The sequence below is a fragment of the Lithobates pipiens genome, unplaced genomic scaffold (genome assembly GCF_037356315.1).
Source record: "Lithobates pipiens isolate NorthernLeopardFrog02 unplaced genomic scaffold, aLitPip1_a1.2 Scaffold_13, whole genome shotgun sequence".
NCBI classification, from domain to species: Eukaryota; Metazoa; Chordata; class Amphibia; order Anura; family Ranidae; genus Lithobates; species Lithobates pipiens.
Window position 1 is genome coordinate 267,118,638 of NW_027507718.1, and position 26,828 is coordinate 267,145,465.

The window sequence follows — 26,828 nt, forward strand, 5'->3', positions numbered from 1 at the left end:
GAACTAAGACTTAGGGGTCCAGAGGGGGATTTCAGATCTGGGGCTCTCTTTTGCCAATTTATCAAAGTTTTCAACACAACACAACTACAGTCTTAATCCAATTCTTTATTAATGATGCCACAGCTAGGATAAGCAAATATTATCTAAATACAATGGACAAGATGCATGTGCATTCTTCCTTAGTGTGCTTTATGGCTTTTGTCCAGATATGCAGTAATCCAGCGTGAAACATTGCCTTGTGCAGGGGTTTCCGGTAATAAAGACTGGCCACTGCTTCTCTCTCTCCTTGTGCAAGGTGACTGGTCTTGCAGCTACCCACTCCTGCAACTTTCTGCAGGCACCCTGTAGTGGGTAGTGCCTGCTGCATCCCTCCCACTGCTCTTTTTTTGCACAGGCTATGTACAGCACATGATGAGGTCATGTCCACTTTTAGAAGATTGTAACTAACTTTGCAAAGACATTTGGTGCACATAAACAAAATGTATATCCTTTAAAGGCTAATCGGGAATATATTTAAATGAAATTTATTGTGCCACGAGTTCCGCATTAGCAGAACAGATTTGTAATTGGCATTGTATTTATAACATGATGCAAATGTGTTTAGACACATGATTTTGTTGGATTTTTACATAGTTTTGCTCAGTGAAAACATTAATGATGTATGTAACAGCAATGAAACACATAACTTAAAAACTACACACATTAATTGGTTAAGCAATTGTTGCCAAGTATGATGAGGATTATGACCAATGGTACATAGCTGAAAACGTTAAATTACACAGTCCTAAAAATGTTGATATTAGTCATGTCTTATTTAGAAGACAACTGTACAACTTTACTCAGACAAATGATCTCATCTGATAAATAAAATTTTACGCAGTAACTGCTCAAGTGTTGTTAAGTAAGTGGAGGATGACCAGTAATTATGCAAGCAAGTGTCAATAAGTATTATAAGGATGATGACCAATGGTATAGAGCTCAATTCCTTGTAGTATCCAGTCCTTAGAATGTTGATATTCATTTTATAGACTAACAATGGTTAGTGAGCTATTGTGCTCTTCAACTGTACCCACAAAATTTTCAACTAAAATGTCAACCTTTAACCTCTTTCAAATATCCTTAAGATGTAGTTATTACCGGCTTTGTTACTGTTCATGTTGCTGGAAATGCTGACATATTGCAGGACCATCCTATCCCTCTAAGGGGTGAGTGCAATGGAATTGTGGTGATTGCCTGTATTTTGAATTGAGCTTTAAAGAAGCATTTTTTTATATATATAAAAAACTGTTGAATTGGAGACCTAAAGCAGTTTTTTTTTTTTTTTTACATTTGTTTACTTTAAAAATCTTTCACATGCCACTTGAGTGCGTGCAAGAGCAAAAATGTATTGATAAACTGAAAAAAAGAAAAAAGATTTGTTTATGTAGCATACTGCAAGTTGTGGTGACTCAAAATCTTACAGCAACAAGAATTCAATCTTCTACATGCTATACATTTCCCATCCTCTAAGTTTTTTATTCTCAGCTTCACCATCAATGAGATTCTGAGGAGGGCTTGGTTCCCTTTTTTTTTTTTTTTTTTTTTTTACCAATGTTAAACCTTTCCGGTGGGTGGCATTTAACTTTAACTTTCATTTTTTGAGAATGTTTCTTCCAGTCTGGTTGTCACCTGATGAAGACGTACATAGAAAATATATTGAAAAAGAGTCAAGTGGGTTAGAATAGGTTTCATCCTCTGACAATTCTCCAGGCATTTTTTCTTCTGGAGAGCTTCTTCTCAGGTAAGTGCCTTTCAATTGCAGTATTAACCAAATGTTCCAGAAGGGCACTTTGAGATAATTGATTCCTCCATTGCAGTTAGGTTTAAAAGTGTATCCCTGAGCAAAATATGGTGTTTGTCATCTCATCCCCAGGTCACTGAAAAAACGTGACTTTTCAGATTATACAGTGTTGGAAATGGTAGATTGTTTTTGCATGTGTACTTTTTACTGACCAGCAGCTGATCCCACTATAACTTTTTGCAATCTTTTACTTCTGGTGTTTAATTTTCTGACTTGTGGAAGATTTTCATTTAGAAGAAGGTGTAGGCACAACCTATTAACATTGCATAAAATACTGTTAATTGAAATGCCGCCGCAGCATGTATTTGTACAAGGGTAGTAAAAGTTTTTGGGAAATGTTGGTACTTACCTCAGACTAGGCCTTAAGACTGTTAGATGGAGAAGGCCTTTTTCTCTGTATTCTGTATAGCTTACCGCCTGTTGATAGCACTACACCCTTTTCCAAATTATTATGCCAATGATATTTTTCTCATTTACCTAAATAATTGATGTAAACAACAGTCAGCATAGTTCTCATGTTATCAACTATTAAGAGTACAATTCAAATTTTATTGAACAAACCTCCTAATAACATTTATTTTTATTTATTTTTTTCAAAATAAACTTACAATGCACTGTTCCAAATTATTACGCACAGTACGTTTTAAAACACTTTATAGGTTGTAAAGAACTGAAAATTGTCATTTGTTGTGTTTGCAGCATATTTACTGAAATCAAAAGCTATTTCAATCAAACTTTGAACATTTTAACAGGTCACGTTACATTTTAACATGGGACCCCTTATTCGATAGCAGCTTCACAAGTCTTGCATCCATTGAACTTGTGAGTTGTTGGACAGTTTCTGCTTGAATTTGTTTGCAAGATGTCAGAATAGCCTCCCATAGCTGCTGCTTGGGTTTAAACTGCCTCCCTCATAGATCTTTTGCTTGAGGATGCTTCAAAGGTTCTCAATAGGATTGAGGTCAGGGGAGGATGGAGGCCACACCATGACTTTCTCTCCTTTTATCCCCATAGCAGCCACTGATGCAGAGGTATTCTTTGCTGCAAGAGATGGTGCATTGTCATGCATGAAGATGATTTTATTATAGAATGCATAGTTCTTCCTTCTGTACCATGGGAAGGAAGCGGTCAGTCAAGAACTCCACATACTTTGCAGAGGTCATCTCTACACCTTCTGGGACCCTAAAGGGGCCGACCAGCTTTTTTCCCATGATCCTGGCCCAAAACATGACTCCACCACCACCTTGCTGATGTTGCAGCCTTGTTGGAACAGGGTGGCCGTCCACCAACCACCCACTACTCCATCCATCTGGACCATCCAGGGTTGCACGACACTCATCAGTGAACAGGACTGTTTGAAAATTAGTCTTCATGTATTTTTCTGCCCAATGCAGCCATATTTCTGCTTGTGAGCATTGGTTAGTGGTGGCTGAATTGAAGGTTTATGCACAGTTGTAAGACTCTGGAGTACTCTACACCTTGATGTCTGTGGGACTCCAGAGGCACCAGCAGCTTCAAATATCTGTTTGCTGCTATGTAATGGTGCTTTAGCAGCTGCTCTCTTGATCCGATGCATGGATCTGGCAGAAATCTTCCTCAATGTGCCTTTATCTGCACAAAACCCGTTGTGCTCTGAATCAGCCACAATACTCTTAATAGTGCGATGATTACGCTTAAGTTTTTGGTGAAATATCTAATGTTTTCATACCTTGTCCAAGGCATTGAACTATTTCACTCTTTTCGGCAACAGAGAGATCCTTTTTTCTTCCCCATATTGCTTGAAAATGGTGCTCTGCTTAATAATGTGGAACCCCCTCCTTTAGTAGTTTTTCCTTTTAATTGGACTTACCTGGCAATCTAATTATCATAGGTGTCTGAGATTTTTGATCACTGAAAACAGAGCCCTGAAAAACAATGCCATCCATGAGTTAAACTGAAAAACAAAATATTTAATCTTTGTGAAATTGAAATAGAATTTGCATAATAATTTGTAACAGGGTGTCGTAGTGGCAATCAGCCTTTTAGAAGAAAAAAAAAAAAAACATTTTTAAACATAAGTAGATGTAGAGGTATGGACAAAGTTTGGCTTCCATTTAAGAAAAAATGCTATGCTTACCTCTCTGTGCTATAACCTTATTGGCAATTGCTGACATGGCATCAGGAATGGGACACCGCTGCTGGAGGAAATCCCTGTGGTGCATCTTACTTGGTATATGTTGTTTGCTTGGCAATGCTGCTTTAGAACATTGCTGTGTTACGTCTTACTTGTTCAGTGCTTATTTGCGGATATCTCCAGGAATAGGCCAGTGCTGTTAGGCTGGCTAGAGGATAGCATTGTGTTAAGGTTGTAATACCTAGGGGGTCAAATTACATTACATTCAATACAAGATTTACATACATAAAAAAGATCAAAGTACAGTTAAATTATTGAACTTTAGTCAAATTAACATGTAAATTTGCAAATGTTAGTTTTAATTCTTTAGAGATTTGCACTCCCTGTGGCTCCATTGGGCCTGTGCTTATAAATAACATTCAGTCACCAATGGGAGCTCTCCGTTCCTTCCCACATGCTTGAGATTATTGCAGTGCCTTGCTGTGTGGGTATAAAAGGCCATTTTATAAAAGGCCCATGCAGTGCAAGTGAATAAAGTGAATAAATAAATTACAAAATTAATTTCTAGTCTGGTCAATTGTTCAGATTAGTTTAGGCTTTCTGGTTTACTTGCTAGATGGCAGCCGGGAGCTCCCAAACAAATCCAGGCAAACCAAACAGCAGACCACCCAAACAATTATACCACCACTCACTGTGCCCCAACAGGACACTGATAATTCATTTTAGTTAGTCAATTATTCAGCTTAGCTCTTCTTTGTTCACTTACTGAAGATGATGGTCAAGTGGATGCTGTGTATCTCTTCTGTGTTTCTTCCTTCCTGGACACCTAGGTCAGACAGCCAAGCAGTGTGTTCCTCTGAATCTCCCAGAGAGTATCTGCGTGGCTGCAGAAAGTGCTGATGGGATGTGGTCCAACATTGGTCCTTTCTTCTGATCGTACCATCATTGCTACCTAGCAATACAGGTCAAAGGCACAGTGCATGAAAGATGGGTTGCAGTGGCAACCATCATTCAAGTTAGTATCTTTCTGAAGATGATCTGCATTGATAGACTTGATTGGTATGAAATAGCTAGGGGCCCTGGTGGAATGATCAGTGCACAGCAGCAGGCATGCCATTGACATGGAAGTGATGGGTACAATTTCAGCTAAAAATGACAGACACCCACCCCCAGGAATTTTTTACAGCCACATAATCTGGCCCCTATAGGCCAGTCTGCCACTGGAGTAAGATGTAACTAAATTGGGGGGTAGGTTAGTAAGAGACTCTGTTCCTTTGCCTGGAAATCCCTTCCTCATTGTACTAGTGATGCATTTCCCTGTATCCAGCACTAAAAGGATGCATCCTGCAGATCTGCATTTGCAGGCTGCTTAACAGATCTATAGGTGTGCACAGGAGTTGGTTGATTATTATATAATGTAAATTAATCTGGATGCTTATTAATATAGCCTTAAACTATGTACTTCTGCAATACTACTTGACATTAGCTGGGTTTTACAGTTGTGTAGCTCTATGCAGGAGTCCCACAATATTTTACCCTATCAAATTCTTCTTTACCATTTCATCAGAATATAATTAATAGCTCAGAATTTGTAAAACCCTGTCTTAGGGCTTTCTTTAGGACTTCCTTCAGGTTAATGTGATTTATATATTGCAGACAACATTACTGAGTGAAATTTGCAGCTTCTACTTCCAGCTCTAAACAAAAATCAGTAACGGAGGCTTATCCAGTTGGTGACACAAATTCCAATACCATCCTATAAAGGACGCTTACAAAGCTCTTTCAGTCTTGTCACTATATTAGTGTGGCTATTAGCATAATCTATGTAGCATAGGCTACCTCTGATCGGCTTCACTTTCAACAAAAAACAACTGATCACTTAACCTCTTTTCAGATGTTCTTCACAAAAGGTTCCACTTTCTGAAGCTATCCACACACCCCACAACCAGGCCCAATCTCCTAATATGTCCTGTCCATGTATAGGATAAACCCAGCACTCCCAGGAAATTAACATTAATCTGAAAATAACAAGAAGACAGGGTTGTCATGAGTTCCTCTTTCAGAGTTGTCATATCTCCTGCTGGGGCAAAATTAAAAATGAATAGTCTAACCATGCACATAGATATACTTGCAAAACAACTAATTTGATCATTTTCTTCCTCTATTTGGATCTGCGGTTGTCATGGTGCTGCACATTTGACCAGCTATGGTACCAGCCATAACACATGACCACTGGGCGCTCAGTTCTCCATCTGCTTCTGAGCAGAGAGCAGTGACTGCCAGTCACTGCTCTTTGCTCTGCCTCTCCAGCACTCACAGGGGCACCAGGCAGGAGAGGGGACAGGATTGGCTGAGAAGCTGACATTGTTGTCAGGATATATCCAGAGACCGGAGCAGCTTTGTAATGTCAGCCAACAGCGGGTTTTAGCCCACTGCTGACTGATTCTGGGTCACAGGAGTGCAAATGTAAGTGCACTCCTGTGTCCTACAACAGAAGTATGGCTAAAGAAGCTTTGGCCAAACTTCTCTTTTAAGATTCCAAAACGCATCATTACTGATATTTTGGCTGCAGACTTCTAACAGGTATTCTCTTCAAGTCCATGAGATCAGCCGATGACAAGCACATAAAATAGAGTAGAAGCGCACCTAGGTCAATACGGTTTACATGTATTTGAATAAGTGCAACCTCAATCTTTTTTTAAAAGTAGAGCAGAATAAATTCAGCCTTAGTGGTACCCCAGAGAACAAGCAAAGTCCTTTGCAGGAGCACAACACAGCTACTTGCTCTCCACCTCCTGTAGAACTCCACCCCCTAATGTGTTTCTCCATTGGAGGACATTGGACATCCCCTTGAGAAGGTCGCCTGATGGCACTCATAATAGACTGAAGGGGGGAAGCCTATTTAAAAGGTGTACTGGACAGACCAACATGTAGAAGTGGTAAACAATGACAGAAAACTGGACAAACCTTCTAATCCACCCAATCAAAATACCAACACTCAGCAATGCCTGTTGTGGTCACAGCACTCCATGCATGGAAAAAGTTAGTATTAAGTTTGTGATGGCACCTTTTCAATCCACAAATCATTTGCATCTCTACCCTCAGCCTTTAATGCTGCACCAAAGACATCTGGATTTATTGAATACAATACTCTCACAATGGTAAAACCAGCTGTACAATGTGATGCTGTGACTCGATTTCTCTGTAGAAAAGCATGCAACCATTTATGAAAATGTTTTTGCTTAGGCAACACATCTGTCATATTCTAATCAGTGCACAGGTCTTTGTACTCTTCAACTCTTTCCAAAATGATTTTTAAAGACTGCCTGTAGTCTTGGATTATCTACATATGGAGAACAGCTATTGTATTGTGGTGGGATTCACCTAACTAATGCAAGAAGAACACAACCCTTTCAAATTTATGTGCTGTATAATGGTAAAGAAATATGCTAGCGGCATTTAGAATCTGCTGTGCTGGCATATTCCTACACAGGAATAATATGAAAATCATAATGGTGAAGATCCGCTCCCTATTTAATCAAAGGTATGCTGAGTAACATTAAGCAATGATCACATATTATATGTAGAAGACCGATAAAAGGAAACCTTCTTGGCCTCTAATAATCTAAAGCCTAAATCTACTTAGGACAATTAAAAAAAAAGACAAAAAAAAATAAAAATTTATTGAAAAATCCCTTTTTAGGTGAGTGGTGCCCTTCCATTTACCAACCACACAAAGGGAATAACTGACACAGGAGCTGTGTGTGGCCATATGTACACCTCAGCATGGCTGTCAATAGTGATGCCGGACATAGAATGCTTCTGCTGTTTCCCTATAAGTTTAAAAGGATACTAAACCCACATCAGTAAAATCAGTCTGTATATGCAGTAAAGCATGCTGGTTATACTCACTATGGAACCTAAAGAGTTAATCCTGCGCATTGTATAAAAAGCTTTGAACCTGTCTTCTCTGATCCTCCCCTTCTTCTACTGTCCCCACTCCATCTGCTGATAGAACAGAGCCCTAGGGCACTCTGCACATGCTCAGTTTGGTGTGTACTGCTAGAGTTTTTTTTTTTTGGGGGGGGGGGGGGTGCATGTGATCGTCAGGGGGACAATCGGCACTGTTCAGACAAAAGTCTGAGGTCATGCAGCCTCATAGGACAGGTAGAGGAGAATGAAAACTCCTCCTACACGTTTTAACCAGTGCTCGGCCAGACACTGATAGAAATCACAAGATTGCTACATACTGTTGATTTATTATTATTATAGCAGTTTATATTTACTAAAATTATTGCATTTCCATGTTCTGTGTACTGTGAGAGATCGGATACAGCGAATGCAGGGTCCTGGGTTTAACACTTTAAAGCGGAGCTCCACCCAAAAAAGGGAAGTTCTGCTTATCTGATTCTCCCCAAGCCCCCCCCCCCCCTCTGGTTTGGACCCGCTCTCACTTTCGGCTGAGTTCACCATAGCAAAAAACTGAGCCAGAAGCCGGCCTATTCCCAAAGTGCATCGCCCTTTGTGCATGTGCAGTAGGGAACCAACATTGGACCGCAAGGCTTCACTGCTGGTTTCCCTGAACCGAGATAGTGGTGGCAGCACCTGAGAGCTAATTGAAAAATAGGCTCAGGTGAGGACACTGCTGGATTTATGGACAGGTAAGTGTCCTGATATTAAAAGTCAGCAGCAGCAGCTACAGTATTTTTAGCTGGTGACGTAATTTTTCCTGGAGCTCCGCTTTAAGTCAACTTGGATGTGAAGTGTTTTTCATTTCAAAATTTTTTGTCAATTATATAATTTGTATATTAGCAGTTCTCCCAGATCCACAGGCTACCAGAAAGGCTTTTCCCACACACTGTAATCTCCATTCCTACGAAAAGGGTGTACGCTCCTGGGACAAGCCATAATACTAGCCTGATGGCTATGGCAGCAATTTACTATATATAAACCTAGACGAAAAGTAAATTGTGGGAACTTTTTGACTTGCAGGGTTTCCAAGCTAACATTGGTAGCGCATGGATTTTACTTACCTATGCCTTTTGATTAATAATGGAGTAAAAGCAATGATAAAGTAAGGTAATTATTCAGAAGTCATCATTTTAGCACAGGCAGATTAATTAAAGCTGAAATTCAAGCAATGATTGGTTGCAAAGAATTACAGTATATGATTGCTCTTAGCATCATAAATGTGTTTGGAGGTTAAATTTACTACGGTAACTTTTTTTTTTTTCTTACTAAATCTGAAAGGCTTAGCTATAACCACTTGTCCCCTGGCAGTGTGTTGGCACAACAATTTTTGGGTACCAACATGCTTGAAATACAAAGTAAACAATGCAGTATGAATCACAGCTAGACATTAGTGGTGACATCACGAGAAGATTAAAAAGATGGGTAATTATAGCAGTATGAGACAAGTGTCTGCAGTCAGAGAAAAGCAATCCTCTGTGCGATTTTTTTAGGAACGTGCAGTATGCACACTCATAAGTGAATGAACTTCATGAGAGTTTATGTCAATACATGCAATTAAATGTGTCTTATTTGTATAAATCCATGTTTACCATCTATGAACTAGTGTGTGAGTTCATCCTTAAAAAGAAGTGTGTTACTAGAGGAAATAAAAGTAAAAAAAAACACACACACACACCTGTCCACATCACTTTTAGGCCCCCCTTTTACTTTCCCCAGCCATGTATCCACTTCTCTGCAGGCCAGGGGGAGCGGGTACCTGTCAAAATCGGGTACTTGCACCTCCCTTCCTCCCCAAAAGCTCCATTTCACAAACAGGGGGAGGAACCTTAAAGCGGAGCTTCTGCTTTTGGGTGGAGCTCCATTTTAACTATGTGATCATTTTTTGGTGACTGCTTCTCATCTGCTCCAATCGCCTAGTTCTCCTCCCCCCTGCAGTCAGGTGACAAGTCCCAGAAGACTGGCAGACCATTCACAGTGTGCAGTGCCGCTCGCACATGTGCAGTGGGCACCCAGCTGTGAAGCCGCAAGCTGCCACAGCCGGGTGCCCATAGTAGAGATGCCGGGGGGAGACACACAGGGTGAAAACGGTTGGGCCATGCACAGCACTGGAACATGAGACAGGTGAATGGCTGTTTATTAAATGTCAGCAGCTACAGTTTTTGTAGTTGAGAACTTTTAAGTTTTACGTAGGAGACTGGAGCTCCTCTTTAAGACAAAAAAATAAATAAAACAGTAATCAAACACTTAAAATCACCCCCAAAATAGTTTGTGGTCCCCCCACCTCCACATACACGCATGCATGAATATAAATGCATACGTTGAGGGAGCACCTACGCACAAAAAGATTGATGGTACTATACATGTTACATATCACTATGCACGTCAGACCATGAGCAATAATCCTAGAACCAGAACTCTTTGGTAACTCTACCCTGATGATGTTGGGGCTTTTAAAGTGTCATCTATGGATAATCAAGTTTGTCACAAGTGCATGCAATTTTAAAGCTTGACATGTTGGATATCTATTTATTGACTGCAACCTCATCTTTGAAACGTACCCAAAAGTTGTTAATTTATATTTGTGTGCCCTAAAATTTACTTTGGTGTATTTTTTTTTTTTTTACAGATAATTTGCATTTCCTAAAACCATTGTGCCAATGTCATGTAATGCCGCGTAGACACGACCAGACTTTTCGACAGCAAAGGTCCGATGGAACAAATCCATCGGACAATTCGATCGTGTGAGGGCTCCATTGGCCTTTGCTGTGCAAAAATCTGACAGACTTTAGAAATAGAACAAGTTTCAAATTTTGCCGCTGGAACTCCGCCGGACCCAGTTCCTATGGAGAAATCCGCTCGTGTGTATACAGACAAAACCCGACGCCAGAGCAGCTATTAGCTACTGGCCAATAGTAGCGAGTATTGGCTACTGGCTAGGAACTTCCTTATTCTAGTCCGGTCGTACGCCATCACGTTCGAATCCATCAGACTTTGGTGTAATTGTGTGTGGCCAAGTCCGTTCATTCGGAAAGTCCATCGGGAAGACCTTCAGACATAGTCTGCTGGAAAGTCCGGTCGTGTGTATGCGGCATTACATAAAAAAACTTAAACTACCACCATATTTATTCTCTAGTGTGTCTGCTTTCAGAAAATATGTTTGGGGGGTTTATGTAGTCTACATGGCAAAAATGATTTAAAAAAAAAAAAAAACACACAAGCAAAAATGGCTTTGGCAGTGAAAGGGTTAAACATGCCACACTAAAAGAGGGCATAGTAATTTTATGACGTTTATGTTCTCCCAAATACATGTTATGGCAACATGATATACAAGTAACAACAGCGCTAAAACATGGGGGAGGAAAGGGCATAGTTAATGACAAGGGATCTGAACCCAGCGCAGCTGGACGGCAGCCATCGCTGGAGGGTATGGATAAACAGTGTACAACAAAACAAACAGACCAGCGCTCAATCGGTTGAAGAGTAAACACAGTCTTACAGCAGACAATAGAACATTATGTGTCCTAGTTTATTTAGTAATGCATGTAAAAGAACAAACCTGTTGTCGGACAGGAAGGGATATGAGGTAGATAAAAAATAAATCAACAGTTTTGTTTCACAGAAGATCCACGGAGCAACAAGGAGCTGACGGCATTGGGGTTTACAAAAAACCTTCACAACATGGGGGGGGGGCGCCAATATCCCTACTGCACTGCGGCCGAATGTGGAACACGCTCACCAGCGTATGGGGAAGGGCTGGATGTGCTGAAGGAGAAAGCGAAGATGATTGACAGCAGGAAGGTGGAGACCCGAACTGTAAGTTGCACGTGGCTGGGACACCAAGTCCAGTGGTGTACTGACCGGTGGAAGGGAGAGAGCTGCATTGCTGCAGTGTGGATACGTTCACAGCATCTAAAGCCCAATGGATGTGAATCCCAGCTGCGTGGGAGTGTCCCAAAACGATGTAGACCTCAGGGAGATGGGAAACCAGGGCTGGATGGGCCAATGTGGATGTCATTCCGTGTTGCTGGGGTTCTAGGGGTGCTGGTTGTTGGAGCACCTCATGGACCTGGGTGACCTGTTAGCTGTGGTGGTTGCCTTGACAACGCGTTTCGCGCATCTGCACTTTTTCAAAGACTTTGAAAAAGTCCAGCCCTGGTTTTCCATCTCCCTGAGGTCTACATCGTTTTGGGACACTGGAGCCGGGATATGATACGATAAGGCTGTGCAGCTGGGTTATCATAAAGCTTGCCGTGGACCAGACGGTCTCTGGCAATCTCTATGGTCCGGGGGGGGGGGGGGGGGGGGTTCAACGTCAGGATGCCACTTCTGGCTCTAGCAGATGTAAACACTGCCATTTTTTGTTCTGGAAAGCAAGAGAATTTTTTATTTTATTTTTTTATCTCATGCTTTTCAGGGTAGAGGTGAGATCTCGGGTCTTAGTCCCAGATGTCTCCATAAAGAGGACCTGTCATGCCTTATCTCTTTCACAAGGGATGTTTACATTACTTGTGATAAGAATAAAAGTGATTAAAAATAAAAAATAAAAAAGGTGTGTAAAAATGTGTAAAGATAAATAATATAAAAATAATAATAAAGAAAAAATGTTTAAAGCCAACCGCATATGTAGGTGACGCACGCATATTTAAACGGTGATTGCATCACACGAGGTATCACCGTAAACATTATAGCGAGAACAATAATTATAGTGCTAGACCTCCTGTGTAATATACAATACACACACATATACACGCGCGAACACACACACACACACACACACACACACACACACACACACACACACAAAAAGTCCAGACGTCGGTCACAGAAGTATGTGCTAAAGCAATCAAGCCTTCCCAAGGGCTTAAATATAGAAAAAATCAAGTGGGATTGCTGCACAAAAATTATTTTTAATGAAAAATTGTCAAAAAATACATCAAAAAGACATCAACAAGATAAGGCAGTCATGGTGACAGTTTCGGCTAATACACGCCCTTCTTCAAAACCTCATGCCTATAAGTGTCCACATACAAGGTGGAATATATAGATCATCGTCAATCAATTTAGAAAGTCAAACAATCTGGAATCAATTCCTTAATTAGTAAATCATTGCATGAAACTCTGCTTAAATACATGATATAATACAATCATAGAATGAAAGGTCAACAGTAATGTGAGTGTTCTCACACTGTACAGGATATCTCAATCGGGAATCCTAAAAATAAACTGAATCAAAATATTATATATATATTTTTTTTATAAAGAATATAATGAAAATAGTAAAAATATAATAAAAATTACTATAACTGTGTCACGGTTAATGGTGTATAAATCCACCCGATGATATATAATGACATATGATACCTATCTACGAAAGCCAATAAAAAAAATCATATATAATCCTAAACAATCGTTCTATGATTGTATTAGATTATGTATTTAAACAGAGTTTCATGCAATGATTTACCAATTGATTCCAGATTGTTTGACTTTCTAAATTGATTGACGATGACCTATTTATTCCACCACGTATGTAGTCATTTATAGGCATGAAGTTTTGAAGAAGGGCGTGATCTGTATTAGCCCCAAAAATGTCACCATGACTGCCTTATCTTGTGGATGTCTTTTTTGAAAAACTTTCATTAAAAATCATTTTTGTGCAGCGATCCCACTTGATGTTTTTCTCTCTCTCTATATATTATAATATATATATATATATATATATATATATATATATATATATGCAAATAAATATAAAGTTTGGAGGTTCTGAGTAATTTTTTTCACATGTAGAAGAGAAATGTCAGAATTGGCCTGGGCTGGAAGTAGTTAAGGTTAAGTTCATATTTGTGCGCTGTGGAAACTAAGTACGATGCGTTTTGGTGCGCTTGCTTACATGGCTGTGAACAGAGCCTTAATCCCTTCATGACAAAGGTAAAACAAATCCTAATGCTTGAACCCAGTGTTGCAACTTTGGCATGTATTAGAAAAACTGCACATCACATCGGAACTACTAAGGCCCCTTTCACACAGGGTGGTTGATCAGCAGAGGATATGTGGGGCAGATGACAGGTCTGTGTCCACTCAGTGTATCCAGAGCAGACACAGACAGGGCCCGCTCTAACTGACTCTGCTATCCATGTACACCCTACTGCCTAGACGGGGGAGACGGATTTCTGTTCTGTTTTATTTAGTGGAGCGAATTATATTGGAGGTAGGTGGGTGTACATGGAATGAAAAACTGTCAGGCAGACCTGATTGGAATGGTCATGTGAAAGAAGCCTTAGTGCATCCAGGAGAATTTTATTTTTCCCAGGACAGATCAGGCTTTTATTTGGTGGTAAATTGTATTGGATATCTCCATTTTTTTATTTTCTATCAGGGGAAAACTGGCCTTAAAAAAAAATATGTTTTTTTTTTGCTGTATATTACTTGCCATTACCATGACCTAACACCAAACAAATGATCCTACTTTTGATGATCACAGTGATACCACATATGTGTACCTGTAGTAGGGCCCAGCTTGCTGGGAACACACGTGCAGCACGCTCACAGCACGCTCACAGCACGCTCACAGCACAAACACACATATGCATATACAGTATGCAGCCCCATGAAAAAAGGCCCACTTCATTGAGGATACATATGTCATATGTGTACAGTCAGCAGGAAGGGGTTAGGGATGTATTAATGATTACAGGTCTTTTGTATCTTTCTAGTATCTTTTAGGCCTCATGCACACTGGACGTTTTTGATGTTTTTAGAGCTGCTGTTTTTGGCTGTAGACTTTTTTTTCTACAGTCACTAAATTCTCCATCCTATGTGTCCATGCACACATAAGCTGTTATCAGCAGTTTTGGGCAGTGGTGTTTTTGAGCAGTAAAAAAAAAAAAAAACAGAAAACTAGTGGGTTCTAAGAGACGTTTTCCAGCTGTAAAAACACTCTAACGATGATAAGCTTTAAAAACGTCACTCACCAGCGTTTAACTTTTTTGATCCATTGAAAAAAAATAAAAAATTATTCTTAAAAAAAAAAAAAAACGCTAAAAGGCCAACATGGAAAAACGCATATAAACATAAAAAAAAAACGCTATTGCAAAAACGTTGAAAAGAGCTATGAAAACGTCAATAGCTTTGCAGTGAGTTTTTCAACATTATTTACATGTCCAGTATGCATGAGGCCTTAAAGTGGTTGTAAACCTTTTTAAATAATTTCTAAAAAAAAACCCTGCAAGACAAAGGCATAATGAGCTAGTATGCATAGCATACTAGCCCATTATGAATTACTTACCTGAGATCAAAGCCCCCGCAGCGGTCCTAATTCACCGATCCGGTGGCTGACATCTCCCTGGGGGGTTACTTCCAAGTATTGCGGCTCCGGCATGCGTGTGGGAGCCACCGGTAACGGCACCGTTCAACTGAAGCAACGGCACGTACGTGCAATTGCTTCAGTGCGCATGTGCCGATTACATCACCACATGCCAATACAGGGATATACAACCACTTTGAGACCCCTTTCACACGAGCCGCCCCAGGCGTCAGTGATAAAGCGGCACTATTTTTAGCGCCGCTTTAACATAATTTTAGCGGCGCAATTTGGCCCCGCTAGCAGCCAAAACTGGGTTTAATCCACCCGCAAAACACCGCCTTATCGCAGCGCTGCTCCATTGATTTCAATGGGGAGCAGCGGTGGAGGAGCAGTGAGTTCACCCCTCCTTCACTGCTCCAAAGAAGCTGCTGGCAGGACTTTTTGTGATGCCCTGCCAGCGCACCGCTCCAGTGTGAAAGCCCCCGGGCTCTCACACTGGAGTGAATGGAGCCGCTTTATGCAGGCGCTATGCAGGTGTTATTTTTAATGCTGTAGCACTAAAACACCCGCCCGCAGTGTGAAAGGGGTCTAAGGGCCTCTTCACACTTCAAACTGCATTCACATTACAGGGAAACTTCATGGTGCATTAATCCCCTCTCCCCACCACTCTTCCATGCAGCCATCTCACAAATCCAGCACATGTGCCAAGGGCTCTGCCAGGCATTTGCAATCAGCGAGAGCATTGCGGCTCATCTGCAGATTTCTGCACGTGCACACATGGGTGGCCAAATGTATGTTGATTTGAACAGCCAGTCCCCTAATCTGATATTCAGCAGGGTACCAAAGCTAATGTGTACTAGCAGCAATTTTACAGGCATACTGAAGTAAAAGAGAGTGTAAGGCCGGCCATAGACAGTTCAAACCTTGTCAGGTTCAGCAGGCACCGGCCAAGATTTGAACCGTGTATGGGCAGGCTAAATGTACCAAGTTGATCGATCGTTGATTTACTTGTAGTTATTCCTAGCGGCTGCTATAGCAGCTAGCAATAATCACTGTCTTCTCCCAGCAGGGAGAATACAATGTCATGGAAGGAGGGATTCCCCTGTCAGTGCTGTCTGTGTTGATAGGGGAATTTTGCAAATTTCTTTCTTGCAACCCATGGTTGTAAGAAAGAAATTTGCGCTGTCTATCGTTAGCCTAAGGGTAGAATATTTTTTAGCCTAATGCATTCTCTTATTAAGGTAAAAACCTTCTGTGTGTACAGTAGCTTTGATTTCTTTTTTTTTTCCGCTTGCGATGTTTAATGAACTTACTAGCAAATTTTACTTCTTTGGGAAGGAGTTAATTCCCTAGACCTGTGCGGGCCAAGCTCCTCTGCCCCTCCCCTCACCTCCCAACATTACCTTTTGGCTGGGTTCACACTGCTGCGGGGGGAGATCCGGATGTGATTCGCACCGCAAATCACATCCGATCTCCGTAGCGATGCGAGTTCAGCCATACAGATAAGTATGGCTGAATTCACATCGCTCCCACAGCAAACTCGCACGGGACCCTTTTTTTGGTCCGCAACAGAATCGGATCACATGGGGGTTTACACCATGCGATCCGATTCCTGTGCGAGTCGGCAGATCGCACTGCGATATGCGGACGGATCTGGGGGTGTCATTAACATAACATTGACACTCCCAGCCGTCCGCATAGGGCAGTGTGAACTGCCGGCGGGAGGTGTGCGATGCGGGAAAACGCCGCGGATTCGCGGCGTTCCCGCATCGCAACGGTGTGAACCCGGCCTTTATGTAGCTGCAGGGGGAAGAGCAAGAGTGACAGCTGAGACTGCTGGGGCTGCTGATATCACATCCAAGATGATCAGGCTTTTTAAAGGTCTACACATGGAAGGATTTTATAGATAAATAACATGCATCAAATATGTTTCATGGAAACATTGTTGTTGTAATACTTACAGGGTCTCTTTAACTGGAATAAACAAATAGGTTCACCCTTCCAGCAGTTTAACACATGCTGCCATCATATGATATTTGGCAAACAAATTAAATTAGGCATTTCACACAACTGTACTGCGGAGCATTGGGTTTTTACAAAGTGTTCTTACTGCAGAATAAGTTTACACATTTAAAGGGGTTGTAAAACCTTGTGGTTTTTAACCTTAATGCATCTTATACATTAGGGTGAAAAAACTTTTGGTAGTGACCAGCCCCCCAACCCCCCCCCCCCCCGTTTTACTTACCTGAGCCCCGTAGTTCCCATGGTGGAGACGCGCTGTCCCTCTCTGCACGGGGTCCCGACTCTTGATTGGATAGATTGATAGCAGTGCAGCCATTGGCTCCTGCTGATGTCAATCAAATCCAATGACGCGGACACCGGGGGGCGAAGCAAGTCCAGCATTTGTGTCTGTGGACGCAAATGCTGGACTTGGGAGAGTGCCCGCAAGGTAACCCCCCAGGAGAGCGCTTCCTTATGGGGTTATCTGATGTGAGGAGGAGCCGCAAAAGCCGCCGGAGGACCCCAGAAGAGGATAATCAGGGCCACTCTGTGCAAAAACTAGCTGCACAGTGGAGGTATGACATGTTTGTTAAACAAAGGTTTACAATCACTTTAAGACCATAGAGATAAACACATTTAACCACATCAATACTGGGCACTTTCGCCCCCTTCCTTCCCAGATCAATTTTCAGCGCTCTCGCATTTTCAATGAAAATTGCGCGGTAATGCTACGCTGTACCCAAATGAAATTTTTATAATTTTGTTCGCTCAAATAGAGCTTTCTTTTGGTGGTATTTATTCACGACTCCGTTTTTGTTTTTTGTTTTTTGCGATATAAGCGAAAAAAAGAGGAAATTTGGGCAAAAGAAATGTATTTTCTTCTTTCTATTTTAAAAGAAATCCAATAAAATAGAATTTTGTCATAAATTTAAGCCAAAATGTATTCTGCTACATGTTTTTGGTAAAAAAAATTCTGTTAAGTGTATAATCATTGGTTCATGTGATCACGGACAGATGTACGCAAATGATCATGTACAGATGTATGGAGATAACCATTGGGACATGTGATTGTAGTGGGACATATGTGGGGGACAGGTGTTTTTATTATTTGGGGACGTGTGTTTTACATTGTGTGGTGACACTGGGTTGGTGATCAGTGAGTAAAAAGCTGTAAAAAACAGCTCATACACACTGATCACCAGCCGGCTGCAGCGATCCTCTCCTCACCGACAACTTCTGTGTGAGGAGAGGAGAGCCGATTGCCTAGCAACCGGCTCTGTGTTTACATAAAACGACAGCTGTGATTGGACACGGCAGTCATGTGATCAGGAGGACCAATCATAGAGCCCTCCTGCCGTTCGGAGTTACGAAGTGTCCGGGTGACACGAGCGCATCAGGATCGCGCCGCTGCGTGCGCCCACGCGCACGATCCCCCTTCTTCTGAGAAACGTTCCTCAACGCCCACTCAGATGTCAGGGTCCACACTTTAGGCCCCTCTATAAAGTAAGTTGACCTCCACTGCTTTAAATCATTACCTTCTGGAGCCAACTTTAAGGCCATGGCCATCAGGCTTGAAAATGCAGTGCACAGGGAGTTAGACCATGCCATGCAATGTATCACTGATATAGCTACAAGACTACCTACATTAGAATAGGCGAGATAAAAGTATCTAATAAAATAATCTATTTACTTCAAGAGGAGGCTGAGTAGCCTCCCTGTAGCACTGGTCTGCGCGGTGTCTGGCTCCTTCGCAGCCATCTGTCCACCCAATTACGACCTGGCAACAAGGCAGGGTTGGTTACAATCTACCCACTTCATGCTTGTGATCAAAGGGTTGATGACTCCCTTGGGCTGGGATGGGAGCTTTGATGGTGATGAAGAAACACCCACTCATTGAGCCTACTCTACAGGAATCTGTGTAGTATTTCAAGTTAAATAACCTACAGACCCCTATATTGGGTCACCCCAAGTTTGTACCAGGCTACATAGACAAAGGGGTTGATTTACCAAAGGCAAATAGACGTTGCAAGTGCAGAGCTTAGTACAGCTTAGCTTAGTGCTGTAATTGAGGTAAAGCTTCACTTTGCAGAAAAATACCCAATCACATGCAAGGGAAAAACAAAAAAACACAAAGAGCATTTTTTCTTGCGCATGATTGAAAGTTGGTGAAGTCACCTGAGCTTCCCCTCATTTATTAGGCTCTGGTGAAAATGCCCTTTCAGAGTGCAATTGCACTTGCAAAGAGAACAGATTATTTGCCTTTGGTTAGGTTCACATTGATGCAATGTGAGCTGACTCACAGTGATGCCAGAGGCAATTCCAAATCGATTTTCATGCCATTTGGATACAGCTGGAATTTTCTTGTCTTTCTCGCTCTCTCTCTCCTAGGATGGCAGATAAGACAGAAAGCAGACTTTTATAAAAGTACTGGAATTGTATTATCCAAAGACAGATAAAAGCTTGCATGCGGTTCAAACCTATGAGAGGTAAAAATCGCATCACACTCTAAGACTGGATTCACACCTATGCAGTTTTAGTACTTTTTGCATTTTGCAGATTTGCACTACAGTCCATTTAACATGGTTTCCTATGGAACACGATCTGTAGTGCAAATCTGCAAAATGCAAAAAGCACTAAAACTGCATAGGCGTTAATCCAGCCTAAAATCACTCTAAACTCACACAGGACCCTTTTCAACATTGCAACAGAACTGCACTGCATATATGTGAACGGCCTCCATAGAATTCAATTGTCGTTCTGGAACGCATCAGAAATTGCATCAGTGTGAACCAGGGCTTAGTAAAACAATCCCAAAGTATTTAGGGATTTAGGGCTCTCCACCTGGGAGCTGAGGGACAGATTGGCTTCGGGTGAGAACATCACAGGCACCCTGGGCAAATAAGTGTCCTAATATTAAAAAGCAGCAGCTGCAGTATTTGTAGCTGCTGATTTTGGATTTATTTTTTTCGGCGGAACTCCGCTTTAAGTTACAAAAATAAATATTAACAACTTTATCAGTGCCCCTCAGCACAGCCTCGCCTGTGCTCATCAAGACAGGCTTCCCCTGTGCCCACCATTGCAGCCTCACCTGTGCCCACCTTTGCAGCCACGCTGCGGCCACCATTTCAGCCACACTGTGCCCACCATTGCAGCCTCGCCTGGGCAGAGGAAGAGAGAGGGCGGCCGGGTCATGACTGGAGGAAGAGGAGAGCTGCGGGATCACAGAGCACGCATAGCACACTGTTACAGCTTACATTACAATTACCTCCGCTCTGCTCATCATCGTACACAGCCTCGTCTCTTCCTGACCTGCGCCTGTAATAGACAGTACACATCCCAGGGTTGGACTCCCGTTCTGTCTATCACCTGTGTATGTGTATGACGGCGAGCAGAACAGAGGCAATTGTAATATGAGCTGTAACAGCATGCTATCCATGCTCTGTGATTCCGCAGCTCACTTCTTTCTCTAAGCTCTCTTCCCCTGGGGCGATCACTGGTAGAACGGCTCCCGATTAACCCCGCCCATGGTGCTCACCTCCCTGCTCACAGGCAGCCCAGCTCCTCGCCAGCCCGAATAGGCAAGTGGAAAATTTGAGGGCTGTATTACAGGGCTACTGGTAATTTATTCAGAAGTGTTAGGGCATTATTAAGAAAACAGTTTCAGCAAGTGAACATAGGCAGCCTCGTTCTGCTTCAATCTACTTGTGCAAACACAATACCAAGAAAATACAGGGTATGGAAATAATAAAGTACAACATAACCACTAATTGCTCAAAAGACATTTTATGTGGCTGATCTGACTTTCTGAGCCAGCAACTGCAATAGTCAGGCATGGCTTGGCTGTTCAGTAAGCTGCAATCATAATACCTTTGATCAAAATGCTTTTTTAAGCACTTAAAAACTAGTGAGTGAATAAACTTCAGAAAACCACAACTCCTTTCAAACCATTCCTGCCACATGTGGCTCTGGTCTTGCCTGAGATGCTACCGCCCAAGGAGCCGTGAAGTCTGCAGCCAAGATGAACGTGCTATATGCTAAAGTATAAACTAGAGCAATAAAAATAGGCTGTATTAGGAATAAACTGTATAGAGTATATTGCATTATGTTTAAACTGAGAAAATGTGTTACATAATGTTACAGTGTATTACATTAAGTTGGGTTCAAGCACACAAACTGAAGGTAAACACAAAGGCTATAATATTCACTCTATGGAGTCCATGATAAAGAACAGTAAATTAATTCCTAAAGTTTAAACGTCAGCCTATTAACTTTAAATATGAGAGAATAAATGCCTAACATAGATAGCAAAAGTAGAATAAAACTAGAAAATGCATTTCCTGGAGAAAATTTGTGGGAATGCTGAATAGCATCAAAACTGCCCCATCAAAACTGCCCCATCATATTCCTCTATTATAAATCAGTACATGGTGTGTCTGTGCTCTCCCCCGAGCTCTGTAATCTGAGATGCTCCTGCCGCCTCCCCCCACTGCCTATCACTGTGTATAAGAAGCTTTGGTAACCATGGAAACAAAACAGACAACAAAAGCCTGGATGCCCTAAATGTAATGACATTTTCTGAAAGCATCACTAAACTTAAACAGCTTTTTCACAAAAACTGTAAAATATATCAAACTGAAAATATATAGCCAGATAGCTGAATATTTTGTGAACATTTTAAAGTTTGGCATCTGTAGGTGAAAGTATGAAGGAGCTGAAACGTTTGGCAGCGGGAGAAGATTTTACGGATTTTAAGCATGCTCTCATTGACTTCAATGTTAAAAAAAGTGTTAAAAACCTTAATATTTTAAAAGTTATAAATAGTAGAAAAAAAGTTGAAGAAGTCCACACATCAGCTGAAAGAGCTGAACATTTTAAAAGTTGAATGGCTTTAACAGCTGAAAGTATGCAGAAGTTACGCAGAGCCAAAAAACTTACGGAATAATAATAAAAAGATGATGAGGATGATGATGATGATGATGATCAATAAATAAAAAAATGAATAACAATAGTGGGACTGCTGAAGCATTCCCACTAAAAAATCTTGTATCTTCAAAATAACAGTCATTGAGCACCAGTCAAGTGACTATGCTTATGCAACACCTGAACAAAGAACAGACTACCTTCTGGGTAGAAAGACAAAGGTTTTGTCAGCTAAACTGTTTTTTTTTAGAGCTAATAAACACCTAATAGTGGAACGCTTTCAAAAGACCCATACACGTGAAGTATGAATAAACAAATGTATACACAGAGATTACCTGTAGCCGCTTTTCTCAAGCAGGGTTCCTCAAGGGGTTGCTAAGGGTTCCTTGAGTAATGAGAAATTTCTGTCTCTAGGACATGTTATCACTGAAACCAACAACTTTTTTGCCAGTTGCAAGAAAGGGATTCCTACTACTGACCACAAATATAGGATGCATGCTTTCCATTGGCTACCAAGGTAAGAAGCATTCTTCCCATTGACCATTGCACTAATGTACCATGAGCTGTAGATATAGCAAATATTGGTAAGGGTTCCCTGAGACCTAAAAGTTATTTCAAGAGTTCCTCTATGTTAAAAAAAAAAGGCTGAGAAAGACTGACCTATAAAGAAAACTGCATGTTCAAAATGATCAATAGATCCCGAGTTACAGGCACCGGATAATAATATATTATATATATATATATATATATATATATATATATACACATACATACAGCTTTCTTGTAAAAGTCCCCCTCCTTCCTTCCAAGCCTTCTCTATTGGTTGTGGTAGTGATGGTCATTAACCAGTAGGAGTAAACAATGAAGAATTAAAGCACTGAATGCAATTTTTTTTTTTTTATTATAAATGCCAAGCAGCAGTATGTTTCTCCTTACATCCATTACAGGACATACTGGGGTTGATTAACCCTAGGTTCACACCTATGCATTTTTTAGTGTGTTTTGCAGTTCGTAAAAATGCACTACAGTCCATTTAAGGTGGTTTCTTATGGTACATGTTCACATCTATGTGTTTGGCAGCCAGTGCGTTTTTGGAAAGAGTCTGGGATTTTTTTTTACTAGTTTTGCGTATAATAGACTTTAATGAAATTGCACCAGAAACGCAAGTGTTGTGTTTGTGATGCGATTTTTGATGTGTTGTGCGGTTTTCTGATTAAATACTGCATATAGCTGGTTGCTAAGGAGGGGGCCTTTAAGCCGGCCACTGCATTAACATCGAATGAGTCATCAGCTGTCAGTGGCGTTCTCCAATGACAGCTGAATGTAAAAAAAAAATTGCAAGCAACGTTGTACCCAAACAAAATTGACGTCCTTTTTTTTCCCACAAATAGAACTTTCTTTTGGTGGTATTTGATCACCTCTGCGGTTTTTATTTTTTGCGCTATAAACAAAAAAAAAGGCAGAACTTTGACGTCACTTCCCTGTCAGAACGGGGATCTGTTTGTTTACATTGACAGACTCCTATTCTGGCTCTCTGTGGGGTGATCACAGGTGGCCGGCGGACATCGCGGCAGCCGCCATGCCACAAGCATCAGCTCGCCCGCTATAGCTCTTGAAGGAGCCAATGTACCTGCCGCAGTATAATGATGGCGGCTGGTCAGCAAACAATTAGAGAAAGAAAAAGAGAAAACAAAAAAAATGTAAAAATGCAAAATGTATGAAAACTGCATGCAAAATGCATAAAAAAAAACACGAGCCTGAAAAACGCATCAAGATGTGAACCTAGCCTTACTAAAACTGGTGCACTCAGAATCTGGTGCAGCTGTGCATAGTAGCTAAGCTTCTAACTTCAGCTTAAAGCGGAGGTCCACCCTAAAGTGGACCTTCCGCTCATCGGAACCCTCCCCCCCTCCGGCGCCACAATTGGCACCTTTCAGGGGGGAGGGGGTGCAGATACCTGTACAGTACAGGTATCTGCACCCACTTCCGGGACAGCTCTCTGCGGAAAGGGGCGTAGATTACGCCTCTTTCCGAAAGTCCCCCGCTGCCTGCTGGGGAACACACAGATCCCAGAGGCAGCGGGGACCGTCCTTATTGCGCAGCGCGACTCGCGCATGCGCAGTAGGGAACCGGGAAATGAAGCCGAAAGGCTCCACTTCCTGATTCCCATACCCAAGATGGCGGCGGCAGCATCCGAGAGACATTCGAGAAATCGGCTTCGGGTGCCGACATCGCGGGCGCGCTGGACAGGTACAGTGGTGTGAAAAAGTGTTTGCCCCCTTCCTCATTTCCTGTTCCTTTGCATGTTTGTCACACTTAAGTGTTTCGGAACATCAAACCAATTTAAACAATAGTCAAGGACAACACAAGTAAACACAAAATGCAATTTGTAAATGAAGGTTTTTTCTATTAAAGGTGAAAAAAAATCCAAACCATCATGGCCCTGTGTGAAAAAGTGATTGCCCCCCTTGTTAAAACATACTATAACTGTGGTTGTCCACACCTGAGTTCAATTTCTATAGCCACACCCAGGCCTGATTATTGCCACACCTGTTCACAATCAAGGCATCACTTAAATAGGAGCTGCTTGACACAGTAAGGTCCACCAGAAGATCCTTAAAAGCTACACATCATGCCGAGACCCAAAGAAATTCAGGAACAATTGAGAAAGAAAGTAATTGAGATCTATCAGTCTGGAAAGGGTTATAAAGCCATTTCCAAAGCTTTGGGAATCCAGCGAACCACAGTGAGAGCCATTATCCACAAATGGCGAAGACATGGAACAGTGGGGAACCTTCCCAGGAGTGGCCGGCCGCCCAAAATTACCCCAAGAGCGCAGCGACGACTCATCTAAGAGGTCACAAAAGACCCCACAACAACGTCCAAGGAACTGCAGGCCTCACTTGCCTCAGTTAAGGTCAGCGTTCATGCCTCCACCATCAGGAAAAGACTGGGCAAAAATGGCCTGCATGGCAGAGTTCCAAGGAGAAAACCACTGCTGAGCAAAAAGAACATCAAAGCTCGTCTCAATTTCTCCACAACACATCTTGATGATCCCCAAGACTTTTGGGACAACAATCTGTGGACCGATGAGACAAAAGTGGAACTCTTTGGAAGGTGTGTGTCCAAGTATATCTGGCGTAGAAGGAACACTGCATTTCAGAAAAAGAACATTATACCAACAGTAAAATATGGTGGTGGTAGTGTGATGGTCTGGGGCTGTTTTGCTGCTTCAGGACCTGGAAGACTTGCCGTGATAAAAGGAACTATGAATTCTGCTGTCTACCAAGAGATCCTGAAGGAGAATGTCTGACCATCTGTTCGTGTACTCAAGCTGAAACGAACTTGGGTTCTGCAGCAGGACAATGATCCTAAACACACCAGCAAGTCCACCACCCAATGGCTGAAGAAAAACAAAATGAAGACTTTGGAGTGGCCTAGCCAAAGTCCTGACCTGAATCCTATTGAGATGTTGTGGTATGACCTTAAAAAGGCCATTCATGCTCGAAAACCCTCTAATGTAACTGAATTAGGACAATTCTGCAAAGATGAGTGGGCCAAAATTCCTCCAGGACGCTGTAAAAGCCTCATTGCACGTTATCGCAAACGCTTGGTTGCAGTTGTTGCTGCTAAGGGTGGCCCAACCAGTTATTAGGTTTAGGGGGCAATCACTTTTTCACACAGGGCCATGATGGTTTGGATTTTTTTTCACCTTTAACCACTTGCTTACTGGGCACTTAAACCCCCCTCAGTCCCAGACCAATTTTCAGCTTTCAGCGCTGATGCACTTTGAATGACAATTGCGCGGGCATACAACACTGTACCCAAATGAAATTTTTATCATTTTTTTCCCACAAATAGAGCTTTCTTTTGGTGGTATTTAGTTACAGCTCGGAGTTTTATTTTTTGCTAAACAAACAAAAAAAGATGCAAAAAAAAAAAAAAAAAAAATCATGTTTTAATAGTTTGTTATAAAATTTTGCAAACGGGTCATTTTTCTCCTTCATTGAAGTGCGCTGATTAGGCGGCACTGATAGGCTGCATTGGTGGGCACTGATGGGCTGCATTGGTGGGCACTGATGGGCTGCATTGGTGGGCACTGATAGGCTGCACTGGTGGGCACTGATAGGCATAGTTAAGGCGGCACTAATAGGCACAGATAAGGCGGCACCGATGGGCACAGATAAGGCGGCACTGATGGGCAAAGATGGGCACAGATAAGATGGCACGGATGGGTGGCACGGATAAGTGGCACGGATGGGTGGCACGGATGGGCACTGATAGGTACCACAGATAGATGGGACTGATGGGCACTGATAGGTGGCACTGATAGGTGGCTCTGATAGGTGGCACTGCTGGGCACTGATGGGCGGCACTGCTGGGCACTGATGGGCGGCACTGGGGTGCAGCACCTTTGAGGCAGATTTTGGGTGGCACTGTGGGTGGCACTGCTGGGTGGCACTGTGGGTGGCACTGTGGGCACTGCTGGGTGGCACTGTGGGCACTGCTGGGTGGCACTGTGGGCACTGCTGGGTGGCACTGACAGGGGGGCACTTACTTTATTTCAGGATGGCACTGCGGGTGGCAGGTGGGCACTGGCAGGGGGCAGGTGTCCGCTTAAATTGCTGGCCGTGATCGGGACTGATGTCCCGAACACGGCCGCCGGCGATCGGCTT

At 42.1% G+C, this 26,828-nt stretch overlaps 1 protein-coding gene and 1 long non-coding RNA gene across 2 annotated transcripts in view; both read right to left on the reverse strand.

The window, feature by feature from the left end:
* TSPAN5 (tetraspanin 5) overlaps positions 1-26,828 on the reverse strand; it is a 245,544-nt gene that overhangs the window by 199,806 nt on the left and 18,910 nt on the right. The gene's annotated exons all lie outside the window — the stretch shown is intronic.
* Positions 91-4,508, reverse strand: LOC143974833 (uncharacterized). The gene is made up of 3 exons (XR_013272284.1): positions 3,957-4,508; positions 2,190-2,317; positions 91-2,093 (listed from the first exon to the last, which is right to left on the reverse strand). It is a non-coding gene; the product is annotated as an uncharacterized LOC143974833 (long non-coding RNA).